The following is a 17,462-nucleotide window of genomic DNA, read 5'->3' as shown; positions in this document are numbered from 1 at the left end:
CTTGTGGCACCATATAAATAAAGGATAATAATAATAATAATAATAATACTGCTGTATAAGTCCAGTGATACTGCCGTATATGTGCAGTGGTACTGCCATATAAGTCTAGTGATACTGCTGTATAAGTCCAGTGATACCTCCGTATAAGTCCAGTGATACCTCCGTATAAGTCCAGTGGTACTGTCGTATAAGTCCAGTGGTACTGCCGTATAAGTCCAGTGGTACTGCCGTATAAGTCCAGTGGTACTACTGCCGTATAAGTCCAGTGGTACTACTGCCTTATAAGTCCAGTGGTACTACTGCCGTATAAGTCCAGTGGTACTACTGCCGTATAAGTCCAGTGGTACTACTGCCGTATAAGTCCAGTGGTACTACTGCCGTATAAGTCCAGTGGTACTACTGCTGTATAAGTCCAGTGGTACTACCGTATAAGTCCAGTGGTACTACTGCCGTATAAGTCCAGTGGTACTACTGCCGTATAAGTCCAGTGGTACTGCCGTATAAGTCCAGTGGTACTACCGTATAAGACCAGTGATACTTCCGTATAAGTGTAGTGGTATTATTGCCATATAAGTCCAGTGATACTACCGTATAAGTCCAGTGGTACTGCCGTATAAGTCCAGTCCAGTGGTGCAGCCGTATAAGTTCATGGGTACTGCTGTATAAGTCCAGTGGTGCTGTCCTGTGCTGTATATTATTTACTCCAAATAAAGGGTTTATTAATATTTAATCCAAATAATTTTTACAGGGTTTGCCCTATATGGTTTAGTGGTACGCTCTTCTGTGCCGCATTTTGTTATATAACTCCGTCCAAATAAAAGGGTTATTATTATCCAAATTATTTGTACAGGCTTTGCTGTGTGTGTGTGGTTTAGGGGTACACTCTCCTGTGCAACCAATATTGTGTGTGTATTACATCTGGGCAAATTCCAGCAAATCCCATGTTCTGAACATACAATTAATTTGGTGGTGCAGAATTTTTTGAGAAATGACAGGGGCGTGCAGGAGATGCTGTCAGTGGCCCGAAAAATTGCGGGCTACTTTCGACATTCAGCCACTGCGTGCCACTCCTAGATGGGCCAGGTGTTTGTGCTGCACGCTCGTGTCGCTTAGCTTAGCCATCCAGCAACCTCTGTTTTTATCTTTGCATCATGTGCTGTTTGGGGACTAGTTTTTTTAAATGCCATTCTGTCTGACACTGGAGTGCCTCTTCTAGATGAGCCAGGTGTTTGTGCCTCACACTTGTGTCGCTTAGCTTAGTCATACAGTTACTTCATTGCACCTCTTTTACTTCTTTGCATGATGTGCTGTTTGGGGCCTATTTTTTAAATCTGCCATCCTGTCTGCCACCGCAGTGCCACTCCTAGATGGGCCAGGTGTTTGTGCCGCCCACTTGTGTCGCTTAGCAAAGTCATCCAGCTACCTCGGTGCAACCTTGTTTTTGGCCTAAAATCAATATTGTGAGGTGTGAGGTGTTCAGAATAGACTAGAAATGAGTGGAAATGAATGTTATTCAGGTTAATAATACAGTAGGATCAAAATTACTCCCAAATTCTGTGATTTTAGCTGTTTTTGTGTTTTTTAAAAAATCATCCAGATCCAAAACCAAAACCCGAAAGGGTGGTTTTAGCAAAACCAATCCAGATCCAAAACACGAGCGAGGATCCAGATCCAAAACCAAAACACAAAACACGAAAAAGTGCCTGCCGCACATCTCTAAATTGTCAGCGGGTACGCTCAGTTACGGAGTACCCTTAAGAATTTTGCAGCGGGTAAGCAGTACCACCTGCCGCACACTTTGCACCGTGACCACCATTACCACAATTATAATGCACCACAAAGTAACTAGACCATGGTGCATGGCAGCATGATGGCGCCTCCCACTTTGTCAGGGTTACTGGGACGCCAGGCCACGCTTCCTCCTCGGTCGGCTGTGTCTGGCGTGAAGAGAGGAGGCTGATTGCACATTCCCGCAGCGTCCTTTGCAGGGAGCAGCAGTGCAGCTGTTTCCATTATCTCGGCTCGTGTGACACATTGGCACTGAGTGGCTTTTGTTGTTCACAGGCTGGGCTGCTGTGCCTGTCTCTGGCTTCACTGTGTGGGGTAATTAATTACTAATATCATATGGACACTACTATATATTTCTATTATTATGAGGGCAATACTATATATTTCTGTTATACCAGGGGCACTACTACAGTATATTTTCCTGTTATAATGGAGGCATTACTATATATTGTTATTAAATTGGGGCATTTGTGGTATGCCACTAGTGATGGAGTGGCGGTGTATGAGTGGATAGAGTGGTACCTGCGCTTCCAGATCTTCTTCCTTGGCCTTCTGTACACTCTCTCTTCAGGCTTCCTCGGGGACTAGGCAGAGAGACAAGGACCCCCAAACATCCCAACAAACATGTCACCACGCGTTAGAACAGTGGGGGTCATTCCGAGTTGTTCGCTCGCAAGCGGATTTTAGCAGATTTGCTCATGCTAAGCCGCCGCCTACTCGGAGTGAATCTTAGCATCTTAAAATTGCGAACGATGTATTCGCAATATTGCGATTACACACCTCGTAGCAGTTTCTGAGTAGCTCCAGACTTACTCGGCATCTGCGATCATTTCAGTGCTTGTCGTTCCTGGTTTGACGTCACAAACACACCCAGCGTTCGCCCAGACACTCCCCCGTTTCTCCGGCCACTCCTGCGTTTTTTCCGGAAACGGTAGCGTTTTTTCCCACACGCCCATAAAACGGCCTGTTTCCGCCCAGTAACACCCATTTCCTGTCAATCACATTACGATCGCCAGAACGATGAAAAAGCCGTGAGTAAAAATCCTAACTGCATAGCAAATTTACTTGGCGCAGTCGCAGTGCGGACATTGCGCATGCGCATTAAGCGGAAAATCGCTGCGATGCGAAGATTTTTACCGAGCGAACAACTCGGAATGACCCCCGGTGACTGGTATTATATTATAAGGAACAAGGTTGTCACTGCTGTTTTTGAAAGAAAATGGTTTAACATACACAATGGCACCAAATCAGGTAAAACACATGACAATCCTAACTGCTACAGTAATATCTTTCCGGTAACGCCAGTTAGTTACATCATACTTCACGGTTAAGCACACCTTTGCTAATGTAGTACTCACTTTTGCATGTAGTACAATATTAATTAAATGAACCTTGGCAATATTTCTAGTGTCCTCCAGGTGGCAGTTGCATTTTTAGTTAGCAAAGCAATATGTCTCTCTTTGTTAGGAAAGCCAAATAGAAGTAGTACAATTCCTGGTTTGGTGAGTTCATGTCCCCTCACTACAGTCTGTAATGCAACCTGCAGGGTGTGACAATAACTATATCACTGTCCAAGTCTCTCACTTTGTGTGATAAGGAATGGGTTGTTGGTTTCTTACTCTGAATAGCAGCTGGATGTCAGTTGTAGTAGAGTCACTACACTTCCCACTGACAGTCTGTTGTATCACACTTGGCTGAATGCCTTTCTTCCAATGTGGGGGTTACCCAGCTGCCCTTAGTAGAAGTTCACCACAGAGTCTCTGGCTCCTGCTCTATCTGGCCTCTCTCTCCTTTTGGCTCACACTGACTGACTGGGCACTTAGGAGGTTGGCTGTCAGGTATCAGGCTGGGGATTCCCTGAGGGTCTGTCTGTTGCTGGCTCTCTCCTCCCTCTGATTTTAGAGGAGCTTACCCTGGGGTGTTAGTGCCTGTTGGTCACACTGTGATGTCTGCACCACTCTCTGTACCTGTGTTGCAGCTCCTGGTGGCTGAGGGGATCTCTCCAGTCACTGGAGCTTCCTGCTGTCCTTCCACAGCTGCACCCCACTCCTCTAATCAGCACTCTCAGGTACAAGCCAGCTCCCAGGCAGGGCTGTTTCTAGCCAATCTGGCTCCCAGTGCGAGATTTAAAAATGTGCCCCCCCCCATGACATAAAAAAATGTGCCCCCCCCCCACACGCACACACCTAGATTAAAAAAAAAACTTGTGCGCGCACCCGGCAAGTGGGCGTGGCCTCATCTAAATGGGTGTGGTCTCATTTCAATGGGCATGGCCTCGTCTGAAAAGACTACCTCACAATCCAGTTTTTGACCCTGCTCCAACAGATCACGGCCACCACAGGAAAAAAAAATTCTACCATATTAAGCCCCACACAGTAATGCCCCCTGCACCATATTATGCCACACACCGCAATGCCCTTGATACATTAAATCCCCACACTACGGTAGGCAAAAGTCCCCATTTCACACATTACGGTAGGTGTCCCCATTTTACACAGTGAGAGAGAGAGAGAGAGAGAGAGAATACTTATAGAGGCGATTACCGCTCTTCGGCCCGCCTCACCAGTCGCTCCTCGCGCCGGCCTTTCCCTCTTCCTAACTTGGATCTCCCTCTGTACTTGGCTCGGGGGGGGGGAGTTTCGCATCGTGATGGGGTTGCGTCGTGACGTAACGATGCATTCCGTGAAACTCCACCCCCCGAGCGGGTTACTCGGGGAGAAATAGGAGGGGGAAGCAGGGAGCCACAGTTAGTGCCGCGGCGGGCGCCCAGTGCGGTTGCACTGCTCGCCTGCACCAAGAAACGGCCCTGCTCCCAGGCAGCTCTACTCAGCTTGGCTGTCTCCTCACTCAGCATTTTCTTCCCTCCCCACAGGCTCCTCCCCTTCCTCAGTTCACAGGTCAGCCTGTTGCTGGGGCTCTGGATCTTTCCACTCTCCAGGTGCTGTGGCTGTCATCATTCTGGGTCCTAGTGTTTCCCTGCTAGCTGCTGGCATCATCCAGTAGGGGAACTGTTAACCCCTGCAGTACTAGAGCAAGTAAGTCCATTTACAAATGTGATAGCCACTATTATTCATAGTGTTTTACCGGCGTATCACACATTACTATATATATTTATTATACTGGAGGCATTACTATATATTTTTAGCCTTGCCTCCAGAGTGCAAAGAAAAAGTGCTGTGTAATGTGGCCACGCCGCTAGTGTCATGTAGCCACTCCCAGTAGTGGCATGTGGACACGCCCCCTCACAACACGTGACCATGCCCATTTTTTGGCACTCAGTACCACTAAGAAAATATTTCTACTCGACTCGCACCACTGATATATATATATATATATATACTGTGTATGTATATATATAAAACTACTGCCTCCCTCCTTAAATTCTGCCATTTGTGGACAAAGGGGGAGTGACAGTGCTTTCCTGTCATGGTAAAATTGTACCACCAGTGACGGTGCCCGTGACAGGTCATAGCAGAATTCTTCTTGTAATATCATCTCCTTGGCATGGACTGATTAGTCCTAATGGCATGTTGCTACTGCCAACATATTGTTGTCCAATCATCATATTTATAACAATGGTTGTTTTATTTTTGCAGATTTGCTATGTGCTGGAATTAGTCATCTCATAAATTGCCAGAGGTCATTCTTATTAGCCTACTGAGCTGACCTTTACTGTAAATGAAGTATGTTGTCATTAAGAGGGCCAGAGGAAGTGATTTGTCTTAATTATCTTAGGAAGTGGTTTAACTGTCTGAAGTTGAATAGTTCAATAAGACATTTATTTAGCATGTTTGACTGATAATCTAATGTGTTACTCAGGACTTCAATAGTCAACTGAAAAATATGGTCTGACAATGACTTCTTTTAGCTTTGCCTTCTCTAAAGAGACTAGGTAAGAAGACAAAATGCAGTTATGGTGTCAATCTGTCCTTATGATTAGATTCAATCATGGCAGGAACAGTAGTGAGTCTAATTCAATCATTTCAGTGCAGGAGAATGGAGGTTTCATTACACAGTAAAAGATTGCTGTAATCATTTTGATTAAGAAATATGTCACAGCTGGTAGTATTTTCTGGTGTCCGAAATATCCATTCTTATGGAAATCTATCAGAATTGAGTCACATTTCTAGAAGTGGCAAAATATATGAATAAAACCACCGGGATATGTTGTTTTGGTTTAAACTGTGTTTCAGTTTCTTCAGTGGAAAGAATTGGTGATTTTTTTGTATTTATTTATATATTTTATTTTATTATAGAAGTTATTAAATTTGACAATACATTTATATAGAAATAGTAGCTGTATTTATTTCTTAATGGTTATTTATATAGTGCAATCTTACTCAACAGCGCTTTACAGAGAATATTTAGTCGCTCACTTCCCGGGGCGTTTTCAGAGAGGAGGGGGTCTCATGTGCACATTCCGTGTGCGCCCCCTCCTCCCCGCAGCGCTGTAGACTCTGTGCATGCACAGGTCTCCGAAAACATGGTGCCCGACATGCTACCGGTTATGAATCTCTATTGCGCATGCCAGAGTTGGGGGGAAATATAATAGGGTGTGAGAATCAGAAAGTGAGAGATTTTGGTAAAATTCTCCTGTTTTTTTAAAGTGGCAATCATTTACATGGCCAAATCAACCTGGTTTTGGCATGTACATGATTGCCACTTTAAAAAAAACAGGAGAATTTTACCAAAATCTCTCACTTTCTGATTCTCACACCCTAGTACATTTCCCCTATGCTCTGTTTTCAACCACCTCCAATTTTTTTAATGCCGTTACTATAGGCATGGCGCCGCAACTTCTTTGAAAAAGCCTATTCTACTAAAAAAAAACAACTAGTGTTTTTTTATTCAAAATGTTCATTGCCAGTGGCTTGCTCAGTGCTAAAGCTTAACTGTGTGTGTGTGTGTGTGTGTGTGTGTGTGTGTGTGTGTGTTTTTCTATGAAAAGTGCTTTTGCATTTTCCATTTTGTATTACTATTCAGATTTATTTCATTATAAGTAATAAGTAAGACTAATGCTTAACATCAGAGGTGTAAGTAGAGTTTTCGGAGCCCAGAGCAATATTAACCCAAAAAGGAAAGTATAAGCGCGCGCTGTTGGTCACATGCCAGTAGGAGCGTGGCCACTGAAAATGGGGTGTGCCAACATGACACGCCACCTGTTTCTCATCACACTGGGAACATTGTTTTCAATTCCACATAGACTTTACCTATATAATGGTTTCTCATAATGTGGAACCTCTGAAGAAATGTATCCTCTAAGGCAGACGGCGTCTTCAGTCGGTATTCACTATTCATGTAGGAGATCACATCATCCAGAAGATGCCTGTTTGTGTAGGAATATTACCAAGGTCAGCATCATACAACAGCAGTTCAACCAGACTCCTGCCCTCTGCATCTCTCAGCCACACCATCTCCCCCTTGAGTCTCTCAGCCACACCATCATCTCCCCCTGCGTCTCTCAGCTACACCATCATCTTCCCACCACATCGTCTCTCAGCACACCATCATCTCCCCCTGGTTCTCTCAGCTACACCATCACCTACCACTGCGTCATGTCTGAGCACACCATCACCTCCCCCAGCGTCGTCTCTCAGCACACCATCACCTCCTCCTGCCTCGTCTCTCAGCACAACATCACCTATCCCCTGCGTCGTCTCTCAGCACACCATCACCTCCCCCTGCGTCATCTGTCAACACACCATCACCTCCCCCTGCCTTGTCTCTCAGCACACCATCATCTCCCACCCTGCATTGTCTTTCAGCACACCATCACCTCCCCATACATTGCCACTTCTCCTGTGAACCATCACCTCCCCTGCATCTTCTCATGTTCCGCCTGTGTCTCTCACCATCCCCTTTTCCTTCTGTATCAGACAGCCTCCCCAACTTCATTCTGTACCCCCCCACACCCCTTCATTCCATGGGCGTCATTCAAATATATTTGTGATGGCGCCCAATGGAGCTATATAAATGTAGCTCCGTTCGGGCGCGACCGGCTGCCGAAGTCTACATTTCAGCTTGCACCTGCCAGGGGTGGCAAACTGAAATGTGTGAAAAAGTGATCCTTTTGGGCTTTACCGGCTAAACCCGACTCAAATGGGCTCGATCAGCGCGATAAATTGTATCAATTGCAGAGAGAGTTAGATTTGGGTGGGTTAATTTGTTTCTGTGCAGGTTAAATACTGGCTGCTTTATTTTTACACTGCAATTTAAATTTCAGTTTGAAAACACCCCACCCAAATCTAACTCTCTCAGCACATGTTACATCTGCCCCATCTGCAGTGCACATGGTTTTGCCCATTAGAGAAAGATTTTGCTTTTACGATCCATGCTGGGCAGGGCAGCCATCAGGGAGGGGACTGCCAGTACTGCCCAGACAGAGAAAGGAGCCCAGGTGGCAGCAGTGTATTTGGTCCCAGGCCTGCAAGCTCCCATTGGCTTGTAACCGGCGCAATATTTGAAATACCATCGCTGCTGTTTCTTCATGGCTTCACGCCGGTCAGCCTTCTAAAACCAGCTAGAGGCCTGGTGCCAAATCCACCCCTGCTTGTGGGACACAGGGAAAGATGAAAGGCTGCTGAACTAACAAGGAGAGGTGAAAGGCTGCTGGATGGACAGGGGAGGTGAGATGCTGCTGGCAGGGCCGGCGCCACCACTAGGCAGCTTTAGGCAGCTGCCTATGGGCGGCAGCCACTAGAGGGCGGTCACGCTGCCGATGGATGCTTCCCTTCTTTTCCTTTTCCCTTGCAATATGTGGAGCGTTACCGCGGAGAGAAGAAGACAGTTGTTAGACACACTGTAACTATAGCCGTCAGGACGCTGCTTACTCTATGTGCATAGAGTATTAGAGCCTCTGCCCATGGGTTACAATCACAATGACAGCGCTGGCGGCTGATAACAGTTGGGCGGCCGTGGTATCTGTGCAGCGCTGTCAGTGTGAATGTAACCCATCGGCAGCGGCTCTATGCTCACCGCCGCGGCCACTGTATTCTCTCATCGCTGCGCTCCCCCTGGCTGTTTGGTGCAAGCAGAAGAAGAAGGGGATGAGAAAGCAGACAGGGGAGCGGTGGGCAGCGGAGCGGGGAGTGTCAGAGTGCAGAGAAAAGTGGCGGAGGTTAGTACATCCCGCCCAGAGTAAGCAGCGTCCTGCCGGCTATTGTTACAGTGCTACTACCTCCTCTCCACGAAAATGATCCACGTATTGCCGCCCCGCACCACAGACTCCCGCGATCTCACCCCACATGTTACACTTCCTCTCCACGATAACACCCCTCCCTTCCCCCCGCAATTGCATCATGAATATTATATCCCCCCTCCTTCCTTCCCCCGCCCTACCCTTCATGATCGCGACACAGGCTGCAATCACTCACTGTGTATAACCTGCACCACCAGACACGGCAGGATTAAGGACCAGTGGCTCTTTGGGTAAGTGAGAGCTTCATTTAGGGGAGAGGGGGGAAATACTTAAGGGGTGGGATTATTAAATCTATACAGTAAAGGGCATGGCTGAAGGTGCATCCTTAAATATATAAGGGCTGGAGGTGCTGGGATGCTGGAAGGGGGAAATAGATTACATTTATTTACAGGACAGCTCCCGTCGCAGACAGTCTAAGTGCCGGAGGTATAGAGTATATATATATATATATATATATATATATATATATATATACACACACACACACATGGAAGATATTCAGCACTCAAGGCACTCAAATTAGATGCAGCGAGCCTGGTGCCATCCAAAGCATCCACATGCGGTATATACAAACAGATAGGCGGCACTCACAGACTTTTCAAAGCCAAAGAACAGACGTGACTCTGCCCTTAGCGCTTAACGTTTCGGTTTATTTCAACCGTCATCAGAAGCAACCGAAACGTTAAGCACCAAGGGCAGAGTCATGTCTGTTCTTTGGCTTTGAAAAGTCCGTGAGTGCCGCCAATCTGTTTATACACACACACACACACACACACACACACACACACACACACACACACACACACACACACACACACACTAGTTACCAGCCCGTCAAAATGACGGAACATCATAGCAGTAATATCAGTGGCTGTGCACGCCCGGACGTAGCAACACTTGAACTGCTCAGTCAGGCGCCATATAGTGTCTGCCAGCGCGCAAAACACTTGAATCCCCCCCAAACAGGTGAGGAGCGGCATTAGCCTTTTATTATACTGTCTTTCATTTATTTTATATATATATATATATATATATATATAAAAGAACAAACAAGTCTGGCACTCCCCTCTGGACAGGCTGAGCAAGGCTCCTGCTCCGGTGCCCTCCTTGCAGACACAGCAGTCAGCATAAGTATAATGGAAGAACAATGGCGGCACTCTGGAGACTTTGTTCAAAGAGGTGAAAAAATCAGTGCAGTTTAATCAACGTTTCGGGGGTACTGGCCCCCGTCTTCAGGATACACTCACAAAGTGACTTTGTGAGTGTATCCTGAAGACGGGGGCCAGTACCCCCGAAACGTTGATTAAACTGCACTGATTTTTTCACCTCTTTGAACAAAGTCTCCAGAGTGCCGCCATTGTTCTTCCATTATATATATATATATATATATATATACAGTCTCAAGAAAGTCCGGCAATTAAAGAATATTGCAACTGCCTTTGTGCCTTTGTCAAGTAATCAGGTCTTTCATATAAGCAGATTTAATAGCCAAAACAGCAAAGCATGTATACATACATATCCAGGGTTGCAAGTTCAGGAGTGTATTTCATGTGTGGCATAAAGCAGTAGTAACATCAGCACAAGCATAATCACAGTGCAGCATTTTGGGCCACAGTGGGACCCTTCGTCAGGCTTTGCAAGTGCTCAAATAAGACAAACATGAACATAACACACAACATGAATCTCACCTAAATAGACCCCACAGAAAAACATATATATAAAACATCCATGTTTAATATATGTTTTTTTCATGGGGTCTATTATCTCATGGGATTTTATGTTTTATCACAGTGTCCCCCTGTCCGGTCGCCAGCCTTGTGGTGACGTAGGTGCGTCATGTGCGGCTGGGTTGCTATGGTTACCGACGCTTTTTGATGATGTCACTGTACTGCGCCTTCGGGAGACCGGAAGCTCCGCGCCGGACCATGGAACTGAATGCCGGCATGGGGATGCTATTTAGGTGAGATTCATGTTGTGTGTTATGTTCATGTTTGTCTTATCTGAGCACTTGCAAAGCCTGATGAACGGCCCAGCTGTGGCCCGAAATGCTGCATTGTGATTATGCTTGTGCTGATGTTACTGCTGCTTTATGCCACACATGAAATACACTCCTGAACTTGCAACCCTGGATATGTATGTATACATGCTTTGCTGTTGTGGCTATTAAATCTGCTTATATGAAAGACCTGGAGTGCCGTGTCTGCTCTGAATGAGACATCGTTCGGAAATATATATACACACACAAGGTATTGGAGAAACAGCAAGCACGGGATGTAGTTATGTGACCGCTGGTCACAACACCTACCCCTGCATCTCACCTCTTGGGGGGGGGGCGCAGCAGGCTGAAGTTTTGCCTAGGGCGTCGAGAAACCTTACACCGGCCCTGGCTGCTGGAGGTAAGTAGCTGCTGGAGAGAGTGGGACAAGGGGAAGTGAGAGCTTCCTGGAGGGACACAGGAGGAGTTGAGAGAATGCTGGAGAGGCTGCTGGTAGGACACAGGGGGAGCTGAGGGGCTCCTGGTGGGGGGCCCTGCATATTCTGTCAGTCCCGGGCCCCATAATTTCTGATGGCAACCCTCCATACAGAAAAAATAATAAATGTAGCTTTCATTTGTTAAGATTATAGGCTGTGCCTTTCACATTGAATGCATTATACCATTGACTAATGCCTTTCAATGTAATTGCAATTTCTCTACTGAAGCACATTTTTTTTTCTGCAGAATTAATGTACTAATAGACATTTGTCAGACAGTTTAAATGAGCATCTTTGCCCATTATTAAGGTCTGACATTATAATAAGTCACATTAGCATCATTTCGTCCCTTCCCAATCATCATTATGCCCACCAATTCACTGCTATTTTATTCTCTACATGTTTTTACTTAATATTGAGTCCCCTATGGACATTTAAATGTGGGTAGGAGGAAGGTAATTGCTGTAGGAACCACCTAATAGGGGGCTCGGAGAAGCACTGAATTGTGGATGCTTTAACAACCCAGCATCTTTGTCACTGAATGCATTAATCCATTAACATACATAACCACTTGTGTTACATGTAAGAAAAAACTATGTGTGTGGCCTTACATTGGGCGTTCAGACCCAGACATATATGTTATTATTTATGGGGTGGGTGTGGGGTGCGGTGGCCCCTGTGTCGGTATGGCTGGGCTGCTTCAGGTCGGCACACCCTAACAGTTTATTAACACTCATGATTTTCCCTATCACTTTGTATATATTTTTGTATTATTTTAATCACACTTCACTTACATAGCACTTATGTGCTTCTTATTAACCCTTATTAACTTTCACATGTGTGCTGACCTGGGGTAGCCGACCTGTGCCGACGAGATGGGGTCCTGCATCCCGGACCCATACCTAGTATTAGGGACCCCCAGTGACGGACACGCCTTGCCGAACGGCCTGGGGGCTTAACCCTATATCTGCAGATATATACGCAACTAAGATCTCTGTATTATCTGATTATTGGCCCTCATTCCGAGTTGTTCGCTCGTTGCTGATTTTCTCTATTTTGCGATTAATCGCTTACTGCGCATGCGCAATGTTCGCAGAGCGCATGCGCTTACTTATTTTACTCAACAGTTAGGTATTTTACTCACGGCATTACGAGGAATTTTCTTCGTTCTGGTGATCGGAGTGTGATTGACAGGAAGTGGGTGTTTCTGGGCGGAAACTGGCCGTTTTATGGGTGTGTGTGAAAAAACGCTGCCGTTTCTGGGAAAAACGCGGGAGTGGCTGGAGAAACGGGGGAGTGTCTGGGCGAACGCTGGGTGTGTTTGTGACGTCAAACCAGGAAAGAAACTGACTGAACTGATCGCAGTGGCAGAGTAAGTGTCGAGCTACTCAGAAACTGCTAAGAAATTTCTATTCGCAATTTTGAGAATCTTTCGTTCGCAATTCTGCTAAGCTAAGATTCACTCCCAGTAGGCGGGGGCTTAGCGTGTGCAATGCTGCTAAAAGCAGCTTGCGAGCGAACAACTCGGAATGAGGGCCTTTATGTAGTATTATTTTTCACTCAGTGTGCATTAGGGAACACAAATAGTTTTTTCTTACATAGAATTACCCCTCCCTTTTAGCACCTGATTGAGCAACTTTCCAATATATGTGCACTTGTGTTACATGTCAGCTATTAGTTGTATGGTGTATGAAGCAGGCATGTCCAAACTGCGGCCCTCCAGCTGTTGAGAAACTACACATCCCAGCATGCCCTGACACAGCTTTAGCATTCTCTGACTGCAAAACTGTGTCAGGGTATGCTGGGATATGTAGTTTCACAACAGCTGGAGGGCCGCAGTTTGGACATACCTGGTGTATGGTAACTGCAGTACAACATTTACAGTGGAGAGTTTCATTGATTTGCTAAAGACCAACATAACATAGAGCCTAATTCAGCCTTGATCGCAGCAACAAAATTGGTCTCTAATGGGCAAAACCAAGGGGGTCATTCCGAGTTGATCGCTAGCAGAAAATGTTCGCTGTGCAGCGATGATGCAAAAAAAGGCACTTCTGTGCATGCGTATGCGGCGCAATGCGCACGCGCGACGTACTTTCACAACGATCGATGTGGTTTCACACAAGGTCTAGCAAAGCTTTTTAGTCGCACTGCTGGCCGCAGAGTGATTGACATGAAGAGGGCGTTTCTGTGTGGCAACTGACCGTTTTCAGGGAGTGTTCGGAAAAACACAGGCGTGCCAGGAAAAATGCAGGCGTGGCTGGGCGAACGCAGGGCGTGTTCGTGACATCAAAACAGGAACTGAACAGTCTGAAGTCATCGTAAGCACTGAGGTCTGAAGCTACCCTAAAACTGCTCAAAATTATTTTGTAGCCGCTGTGCGATCCTTTCGTTCGCACTTCTGCTAAGCTAAAATACACTCCCAGAAGGCGACGGCTTAGCGTTTGCACGGCTGCTAAAAGCAGCTAGCGAGCGAACAACTCTGAATGAGGGCCCTTGTGCACTGCAGATGTAACGTGCAGAGAGAGTTAGATTTGGGTGGGTTATATTGTGTCTGTGCAGGGTAAATACTGGCTGCTTTATTTTTACACTGCAATTTATATTTCTCTTACGTCCTAGAGAATGCTGGGGTTCACATTAGTACCATGGGGTATAGACGGGTCCGCTAGGAGCCATTGGCACTTTAAGAGTTTGAGAGTGTGGGCTGGTTCCTCCCTCTATGCCACTCCTACCAGACTCAGTTTAGAAAATGTGCCCAGAGGAGCCGGTCACAACTAGGGGAGCTCTACAGAGCTTCTTTAGTAAAAGTTTATTTTAGAGTTTATTATTTTACAGGGAGGCTGCTGGCAACAGCCTCCCTGCTTCGTGGGACTAAGGGGGGGAGTAGTGTCCCCCCTGCGGGGTCTGAGCCACTGTCTCCGCTGACAGGACACTGAGCTCCTGAGGGGATAGAACGTTTCCCGCCACAGGGTATCGCTCACCCCGGGCAACATGCCACCACCCCCTTACAGAGCCAGAAGATCGGTGGCGAGTCAGTCACCGGCCCCCCTAGCAAGCGGGGAGCCGGTGTGAAGATGGCGGCAACAGGGCATGGAGCACAGTACTAACTGCGCTTCGAGGCTCAGCAGTACATAGTGCGGTGCTGTGAAGGGCGCCCTGAGCCAGCGCCTACACCCTACACTGACCTCTCAAGCCTGTCAGGGTCCCGGGATCTCTACCAGCATAAATCCTAAGGCCAGTATAATCTTATTGTAACACCTTCTCACTTCTTATTAAAGAATGAGATTCGGGTAAGTATCATATAATGATAGTATTAAGGAATAGTCTATTACAGCTGTGCCTCCACTCAAGCAAAATATATATTTAATTTTAGGGTAGAGCCCGCTTGAGTAGGCTTTACCTGTACATTTCGATGGTAATTATTTGATAGTCAATATACTAATGTATTATTATACTCTTATGTACCTTTTGTCCTTTTCTGCTCTCCTCTCTTTTAGGTTCCTTCAATTCGAATGGATCAACGATCAAACAATATTGGTAAGTATAACACATTAATAATTTATTACTTTATACCAAACACATCAAATATGATATTATATCAATTACTTCAAATACGGTAGTTAATATAAGCATAACTTTAAACATAAGTGAATGCATGCAATACACAAAAAGTCATCTCCACGAAAAATACTCTCTGAATGCCAAAGTGACCCGGGTAATATTAATAAAGTTACACTAACCTTTATGTTCAAACACATCCAATTAGCAATATTAGCAGTTAAAGGATGCTATTAATACGTGTATATATATATACAACTAAACTATCCTATTAGTCTTTTAGTCTCTTATATATATATATGTTCTGTAAATTTGTCGAATTCTCCTCCGATTAGAGTTTATTTGTTCTTCAATTTTATCTCGGTTGGACAGTATTTACTAATTATATATGCATATATAAATCACTGAATGCAATAAGAGTAAATTACTTTCTCCTAGGTATATATATATATATATATATATATATGAGTGAATTCAATAAGTACTTATTCTCTTCTATCCTTGTGATGATTATTTATTCTCTTCTATCCTTGAAATGAAGCCTCTGGAGCTCTTGGATATGAAATGTGTCTATTCACTGTGGACCGGTCCCATAGGTAGTATATATTATTAACTTTATTTAGTAGGGAGCCAGAATAAGATTCCTCAATAAGTCTTCCTTTCCATCCATTTAGTGTTCATTATATGCTACACTGCAATATCACTGCCATGAATATTGTAGTAGTCTCATTTCTGATTTGACTGACTGAGCATACTGTAATAAGGTATTAAGGTTGTGAAGTTAAGCACTAAAGTATCTTATATATATATATCTCAAGCCTCTCGCAACAGAAATATTGAAGAATATTTAAATATATACTGCGGCAGATGAAGATGAACCCTATTATATTATAATGAATATGATTCAACACAGCCTGTATTGTGCACCTCACTTTCCACGGGAAGTAGTCCTGGTTGAAAATGCAGTTAATAGGTATTAGTCAATAAAGGTTAATATACATGCTGCTTCCATTTTAGTATGTTCCGTTCTCAGTGTTTAGGGTGCAAAGGTATGCAGTATAGTCACTTTACTGACCTGAGTTGTCTGCTGCAAGTGTCTCTGTGTCTCTGGCAACTTACTACAGCTGTTCTTCCCAACGCTAGACCCACCTATCTGGTCTCTTATTGGTAGTCAGGCAGTGAACCCTGTTTTTATTGGAGGCATAGAATCAGCAAGATAATAATAGTAATTTATTACTGACTTGAAAGGCTGATAGTTAGCATTTTATACTGTTCTCCTTGGTTTAATTAGGTTCCTGACGCAAACTGATGGGGCAGCATATAACGATGCTCCCCCGACTCTCTACTCACATCACTCCTGTAGTATATTCGGTAGATGCGCTGAAAAGCCGCCTTGCTTCCTCAGCTTCCCACTCTCTGCTCGGCTGGTTGCTATGGCAGTGGGCGGTCAAAATTCTAGTCAGTCACGGCTCTCTCCGTCACGGCTCTCTCCGCTTATAGCAGCCACTGCTTTCCTCCTTTCCCGGCTCTCAAGCTGTAATTACTGCCGCTCAGCTGCACCGGATAATCAATCCTCCGTAGTCACGGCTTTCTCCGTTCACATCAGTCACTGCTCTCCTCGTTTCCCGGCTCTCAAGCTGTAATTACTGCCGCTCAGCTGCGCCGGATAATCAATCCTCCGTCTTCTTCCTCAGAGTGGGACCAACGAACCTCCACCCGTCGTCAACTCTCCCCCTTATATCTCCTCTGCCCCTCGCGCTCTCTCCTCGTTCTCCCTCTTTACTGGTCACCTCGGCTCGGCTCGCGGTTCTCCTCTCCCCGCGCGGTGATCCAGAAGTTTCTTTCCTTTCTCCCTTTGATACACAGTCCTCCTCCCCGCGTGGCTCTCCAGAAGCTTCTCATTGTTCTTTCCCAGTGACAGCAATTGTCACCACTTTAGTCCTCATTAAAATAATATATCAACTGCTATTGACAATACATTAAATCCATAAATATACACGTATTATGCACATTCCAATACATGCATTTATTTTATCAAGTAATATACAATACATACACACAATATTAATATTTAAATACACAGGGCTACACTCTCCCCCTGGTGATCAGCGCAAATTAATTCAAGCTTGATCACCACGAATAAATATAACTTCCTTCTATTGTGTCATTGACCCCCTGATGATAACTTTCAAAATAGGGCCATGTAAATATAGTATTTGGGTGCACAATCCTTGGGATCAGTTGTGGTGACCCCATATGGTCATAGGTAAGTATTAAAGGGGGCTGTCTCAGCCTCTGTGGTCTAACCATATGCTCACCTCCCACACTATCTTCACTACAAGGAAAATGTATATCTGAACCCTCCTGCAAGCTACTGTCCTCATTATCTAACTCACTACTATTTCTTTCAGAGGTACAAATAATTCCTTGGTCGAATTCTTGTTGAACT

This window comes from Pseudophryne corroboree, chromosome 11, assembly GCF_028390025.1.
Source record: "Pseudophryne corroboree isolate aPseCor3 chromosome 11, aPseCor3.hap2, whole genome shotgun sequence".
NCBI classification, from domain to species: Eukaryota; Metazoa; Chordata; class Amphibia; order Anura; family Myobatrachidae; genus Pseudophryne; species Pseudophryne corroboree.
Note: the sequence above shows the minus strand (reverse complement) of the source record.